This window comes from Triticum dicoccoides, chromosome 5B (assembly GCF_002162155.2).
Source record: "Triticum dicoccoides isolate Atlit2015 ecotype Zavitan chromosome 5B, WEW_v2.0, whole genome shotgun sequence".
Lineage (NCBI taxonomy): Eukaryota > Viridiplantae > Streptophyta > Magnoliopsida > Poales > Poaceae > Triticum > Triticum dicoccoides.
In genome coordinates this window covers 24308216-24315556 of record NC_041389.1, presented here as the reverse complement: position 1 = coordinate 24315556, position 7341 = coordinate 24308216, and the positions used below count along the sequence as shown (strand labels likewise).

Sequence of the window (7341 nt, the reverse complement as noted above, 5' to 3'; positions counted from 1 at the left end):
TGTGAACCCTAGCCCCGCGCTCGCACGCTCCCTGTTGCGCCGCCGCCCCTGCCTCTGCTCACCGTCGTGCCGTCGGGCCGTTTCCTCCTTCCCCGAGGGCGGGGAGCCGGAGCTGCCCCCACACGTCGCCGATCATCTCCTCACTGGCTGGACACCGTCGATCACAAAGCCGGTCTTCTCTAAGCGCGCGTCGTCGTATGGGTCGCCAAGATGCCGAGGCCGAGGCGGAGCTCCAGGCCATCGAGGCCGCGTACGCCGCTGAGTCCACCAGGCGTCGCCACCTCCCCGACTGGTCCAAGACGCTAGCCCCCCGCCCCCGTCCGCCCACGGCCCAACCCAGTCCCCGCGGCCGCGTGTGCCTCCTCGCCGTCGTGGGTGCTCTCTTCCCCACTTGCCAAGGTGCGGCTCCCCTCTTTTGCCTTCCATGTTCTACTCCAAAATGTTTCTTTTGTCTATCTTGAAGCTCCAGTTCCCTGAATTTAGTCTATCTTTTGAGTAGCAAGTTCCCTGAATTTAGTCTATCTTTTGAGTAGCAAGTTCCCTGATTTTTTTTGAAGCTTCAATTTTGCATCTCAAGTATGATTGAAATGCACATTACAATGCACAGAACATTCAAATCACTGAATGAATGCATAAAAAAGGGGAAAATGCAGCAAGGAGGGAGAGGATATTTTTGCATCTCAGGTCTGAATGAGCTCAGGTCTGAATGAGATGCACATTATAATGTCAATGTGTCATCAGATTAATTGGTTTCTTGGGGGTCCTAATGAGTTTTCTGTGAAAAACTAGCTTAAATGGCAGCAAGTTTTGAATACAGTGTATGTTTCTGTAGTTTCTTTAATAAGATCACTGAATACAGGTTTTTGGGGTCCTTGGAATTGAGGGGATGGATATTACTAGATGTGTCCTAGGTATCTGCACAGTAGTTTTTGCTGCCTTCTTAGCTTATTAGGTACCTATTTTTTCTGTCAAGGAGTACCGATTTGGCCTGAGGTTGTGTCCTTTCTCAAGGAAGGTTTTGTTCCTATCCAGTACTAGGAGACGAATTGGTTGCAGGGTAGCCAGAGTAGGTCTTTCTGCATATGCATTTGACTATTAGATGTTCCAAGATTGTTGGTTTACTTCTTTTGGTCTTATACTGAATATGTCTTTGGTCATGACAACTTGGAACAGCTTGTGTGTGCCTCTCAGATTCCTACAGAAGAAAGGATACCTTTTCTTTTTTATTGGATGGACAACAACATAACCACAACAATAGATCTATCAGGTAATTGGCCATCTGTCTAAACCCATGTGTACTTAGAACTTATATGTCAGGTTGTGCTATCAAGTCAAGTTTTCGATTTATACTCTTGCTTCTAAATAGTTCTGTATAACCACAACAATAGGTCTGTATGCTTCACCCTCGCTCCCTGCTTATTGCACTCAGGATGTGTTGGTGCCATGCTTTGCCTATTTGTAATCTCCTTCTATTCTGTTGTACAATTCTTTTTGCTTATGATTTCTTACTGTAGTGTGAAATTTAATTGCTTGGGTCGTCACTGCTACAAAAATATATTTCTATATTTTAGGTCTGTTACTTTAGTCTCTCTTTCTCTCTGTTTATAATGATATGAACTTCTATGTTGCTGCAAGATTGAAAAGATTCTTTTCGAGCACAGTCTGTGTCATGAGGGCTGAATTACGTGTGGCTATGATATCTTTTAATTTTGGTGATCTGTGTTTTACAAGAGTTCCAATATATATTTATTTTTCATCCTTATCAGAATAAGAATGCACCTTAAATTATATGCAATTTTCAAGACCATCATTTGAAATTTTATGCAGTTTCTTTTGATGAAAATATTTAGTTTGTTGTATAATTCTAATGAACACAATTTTGGACAATGTGAGAATAATGTGTAGCTATGATGGATGTTCTTGTTCCAGTGGCCCGTCATCTGGAGATAATAGTAGATGAATTATCAATCACGGCTTTCTTTCAGTATATCATATTGAACCTTGATCCTTTGGGCATCACTTGCATGCAATGGCTTTGGCGCTCCGTATATTTTTTGTTTTTTTAACCTTCGGAATATAAACCATACCTTACCAGGTTGGATATTGCTGAGGCAGGTGGGGTGCGGCAAGCCGCACGCAATACTCACGGGAACCCCCATCTATTCAGAGTTTAGCAATTCCTGGCCGTCGGATGCTTTTTTTGATGCGTTCTCGGTCGTTGGATCTCCGTCCCGGATGACCTCGGTCGTCGAATCAAAATTGAGCAATGTAGATTGAAATAGTGTCAAACTGGGATGTCACCGCCAGTAATTCTCAGAGCCCGATGAGGGTATAGTTGGGATTTTGCATGCTGGGTTGTGTGGCGTTGTGTGGGTCGCTGCAAGACGGATAGGGAGAGGAGGTCGTCTGCTTCTCGCTTGTTTTTACCGGAGTATAAGTATGTGTGCCTTTTCCCTCCTGGTAGGGCCTAGGATTCTTGCTTTTGTTCCTTTCCTTGCTTTATCTGCTTGCTTCTATTTTTTGTCCCTTGTGCTTGGGATGCTAAACTTACCTGTCTAGATTAATTTATCTGCTTGGCAGACTGAACTTATCTATTTTTTGGGATGTTGGGCTTAAGAAATATATGCAAAACAATTATTTTGTCAATTAGTTCATATAATTTATCGTTTGAGTTCCACCCATTGCATTCTTCTGCTAAGTTTGTTTTTTAGCCAAATCTCACAGTTTGTGGATCTGTTCTTTGTTGCAGTTCTGCGCCGGTTGGACGGCGTTCAGGCGCAACCCCGGCACCCACTGAGTACTGCCTCTGCTACAACCTCCCTCGGTGAGCTCCATCTTCCTCCCGCTTCTCTGCTTCGGCTACTGTATGGGGCATGGCCGTGGCTATGTTATGTGGTGCTCGTCTGGTTGATGCTCTATGTCCTACTCATGCATCAGTTCCTACTTGAGCTCTGTAGTTGTGGATCCATGCTATTCTAGGGTTTGCATGCTGCTGTTCATGTTTACTTGCTATCATAGGAGCTCATGTGCTTCTCTGGTTTACATGTGGATGCCCTGGTGAAGGAAATATGCTCTAGAGGCAATAATAAAGTTATTATTTATTTCCTCATATCATGATAAATGTTTATTATTCATGCTAGAATTGTATTAACCGGAAACATGATACATGTGTGAATACATAGACAAACATATAGTCACTAGTATGCCTCTACTTGACTAGCTCATTAATCAAAGATGGTTATGTTTCCTAACCATTGACATGTGTTGTCATTTGATTAATGGGATCACATCATTAGGAGAATGAGGTGATTGACATGACCCATCCCGTTAGCTTAGCACTTGATCGTTTAGTATTCTGCTATTGCTTCCTTCATGACTTATACATGTTCCTGTAACTATGAGAATTGTGTAACTCCCGTTTACCGGAGGAACACTTTGGGTACTACCAAACGTCACAACGTAACTGGGTGATTATAAAGGAGTACTACAGGTGTCTCTGAAGGTACATGTTGAGTTAGCATAATTCGAGATTAGGTTTTGTCACTCCGATTGTCGGAGAGGTATCTCTGGGCCCTCTCGGCAATGCTCATCACCTAAGCCTTGCAAGCATGTAACTAATGAGTTAGTTATAAGATGAAGTATTACAGAACGAGTAAAGAGACTTGTCGATAACGAGATTGAACTAGGTATTGGATACCGACGATCGAATCTCGGACAAGTAACATACCGATGACAAAGGGAACAACGTATGTTGTTATGCGGTTTGACCGATAAAGATCTTCGTAGAATATGTAGGAACCAATATGGGCATCCAGGTCCCGCTATTGGTTATTGACCAGAGATGTGTCTCAGTCATGTCTACATCGTTCTCGAACCGTAGGATCCGCACGCTTAAGGTTTCGATGACAGTTATATTATGAGTTTATGTATTTTGATGTACCGAAGGTTGTTCGGAGTCCCGGATATGATTACGGACATGACGAGGAGTCTCGAAATGATCGAGACATAAAGATTGATATATTGGACGGATATATTTGGACACCGGAAAGGTTCCGGAGAAGTTTGGAGCCCCGGGAGGTTACCGGAACCCCCCGGGAGGTATATGGGCCTTATTGGGCCCATGTAGGAGGAAGAGAGAAGGAGCAAGGGAAGGGGGCGCGCCCCCCAAGCCCAATTCGAATTGGGGAGGGGGGCCGGCCCCCCCTTTCCTTTCTCCTTCCCCCTCTTCCTATTACTACTACTAGTACTACTTCCTAATACTAGTACTCTTTCCTTCCCCCTCCAAATAAAATAAGGAAAAGAGAGGGAAACCTACTTGGAGTAGGTTTCCCCCTCCTCATGGCGCGCCCCCCCTAGGACTGGCCACCTCCTCCCTCCCTCCTTTATATACGGGGGTAGGGGGGCACCCTAGGACACACAAGTTGATCATTGATCGTTCCTTAGCCGTGTGCGGTGCCCCCCTCCACGATATTACACCTCGGTCATATTGTAGCGGTGCTTAGGCGAAGCCCTGCAACAGGAGAACATCAAGATCGTCACCACGCCGTCGTGCTGACGGAACTCCCCCTCGGCGCCTCTGCTGGATCGGAGATCGAGGGTGCGTCATCGAGCTATACGCGTGTCAAGAACTCGGAGGTGTCGGAGTAACGGTACTTGGATCGGTTGAACCGGAGGACGTACGACTACTTCCTCTACGCTGCGTCAACGCTTCCGCTTCGGTCTACGAGGGTACGTAGACAACACTCTCCCCTCGTTGCTATATCATCACCATGATCTTGCGTGTGCGTAGGAAATTTTTTGAAATTACTACGTTACCGAACACCTGGTCCTATAGCTATGCTCCTGGATTTGATTTCGGATGCGTTTTGGGCCGTTGGATCTTGCCCGCCCGCTGGATCAAAAAGAGACTTAGCTGGCGCAGGGCTATGATGATCGGTTATGGCTGTTATAAGCATGCTCTCTAGCAGCCGAGGCACTTGTGGATATTAAGTTCGACCTCCCCTTGTTTCTTTAAGCCATTTTGATCATGTGCTTATTTTAGTGGCTCTACCCTTGGATGGTCATTTCTGATGAGTGATAACCAGGGCAGTTTCACCCTTGTGAGAACACATTGATCTGGCGATGGAGACACTAGGGGAAGGGTCATGATCGAGCAAAGGCGAATCTGAGCCCATGTGTGTGCTGGCTCCTGGTTAGTCTGTGCGTCGATGAGGTGAGGAAGGCCATTCTTTCTAGGGCGATGATGATTAACCGTGACTGAAATAAGTGTGCATTTGAGCAATCGAGGCACCTGTGGGTATCGAGTTGGATCCTCCCTCTTGTCTCTCGAATCCTTTTTGATCAGGCGATACTTATTGTTCTGTCCTTGGATGGCCACTCTTGTTGAGAGGTAACCAGGGCAGCTCCATTGTATAAACAGATTGATCTGGTGATAAGAGATGACGGGAGTAGGTTATGTGATCGAGGAAAGGTGAATCAGCCCACCATACAATGAACCCTTTATTTGTATTTAAAGGTGTCGCTTATTTATGCTCCAGTGTTTATAGCCGTCTTGTATACAGATTTCTTCTCTCTCGTATCTTTATTGCATATAATTTGTACTTGATATTTATTGTTTGTTGTTGGTCCTTGATTTAATCTGGTTAAAAGTAGGTTGAACTTTATCATGCTAGACAGACTCGCTTCCAGTATTTATAATTGTATTATGTAATAATTTCACTGATGTACTGTTAGCATCTTGATGTGATATTTTGGTTACTTAGTTTGTTTTTGGTTCAATTGGTCCCTTAGTTACTTCCTCGGTCCACATGGCTGCCACCAAATAGATTTTCTGTATTTTTTGTATATTTTTCTCAAATCCCATGCACCATTTATGCATTTTCTATACATTTTTAAAATTCTCAGCTTTATGAAAGTGGAACATTTCTGTTCTCTTGTTGGTTATAAAGATAGCAGTTCGTCGTCTCCCTTATCCTGCGTCATCGCCTGCCTCTTCTCCTCCCCTCCTCCTTTCGTTTTGTTGTTCAATCCTCTCTGTAGTCCTGCTCCCTGGTCCATGAGTCGTCACTGGGTTGGTCGCCGAGGGGCTCGGATGGCGGCGCGCTGGGGTGACGTCGGCTAAGGTGGTTCTCCTCTCGGTTCTTTCCTCTTTTCTGTGTTCAAATTGTCATGGTTGACCAGTTTTGGATCTTGGGTGTCTATTACTTGCAGGTCCGTTGTTCTCCTCCTCACTTGGCCTAGATTTGTTGTGTCGCTGGTCGATCTGTGCTGGTCTTCGCGTTTTCATCAGGAAACTACAGGTCGACCTCTCGTTTTCCTTATCTCTATTTTTATGTTTCTTTTTGTCTGTGTGTATTGCTCGATATGGTGTGTCCGTCGATCATATGGGTGTGGATGGTGGCAAATCAGTGAATTTGTTTGGTTTCTTCTTGTATTGGCTGGGTCCTCGATTTTGGTAGTTCACATTTGTCTCTTTATGTTGATGGAGACGAATGGTGGTGTCCTCCAGTTAGATTTTAGTAGTTCTCGATTGTGCCTCCTTTGTTTGCTTGTGTGTGACAGGTGTTTTTTTTCTTAGTTGTCTGGATCTTGCTAGGGTCGGGATTCTCTCTCCACGATTGTAGTGAGATTTTCAGAGTAGGTCGATGTACCAGGGTATGCGCCTTTTGGACTGGTTTGGTGACATTATCCTTTGTCAGGTGACGTGTGAAGAAATAAAGGGTTCGGTCTGTTAATTGGCCTCTATCGATTGATTTGGTCTGCCTAAGTTATTATGGTTGGGTATCCCTCTGCTTGTTATAATGGTCTCAGTGCTGGATGTTTGACTTGTCTTAAGGGGTGGATGTTTGGTTAGGAAGAGAGTGTTGGATTTGAGCTCCGCCGGGCTGTTAAGATGTTGTCCATGATGGTTGGCAACTTGGCATGGTTGGTTACAAAGAGAATTTGAGATTGTGTGCTTGATGTGTTTAGAGTTCTACTAATGAGGGTGCCTTCTGATAGGGGGTGTCTGCTGTTAGCTTCTTGCTGTGAGATTCGGTTATCTGGTGTCCATGCTTTATGCTTTCATTCTGTGTATTTGCATGTTGACCAACTGCTCCTGAATGCTTTTCACGCTTGCTATGCTCATCTGGTCTGCTAGTTTTTGCTTGCCACCTTCAGCTATTATGTTATGTTAGTTCTCTGCTTTAGTGATTATCTGCACTTCTCAATTACAGACTTCATATCGGATGAGGCCAATCAACAATAGTAGTACTCACTAGCTCATGAGATATTTCCCCTCCCACCCACCCACCCTCCCCACCCACGGCCTAGGTTTTCCGGCGATCTCCACTTCTAGCCTGT

The 7341-nt window shown here is 44.8% G+C and overlaps 1 long non-coding RNA gene across 1 annotated transcript; it reads left to right on the top strand.

Moving 5' to 3' along the window:
- The first annotated feature begins 1158 nt into the window (after positions 1–1158).
- Positions 1159–3109, top strand: LOC119305056. Its single transcript, XR_005148530.1, has 2 exons — positions 1159–1267; positions 2750–3109. It is a non-coding gene; the product is annotated as an uncharacterized LOC119305056 (long non-coding RNA).
- The last annotated feature ends 4232 nt before the right edge of the window (positions 3110–7341 follow it).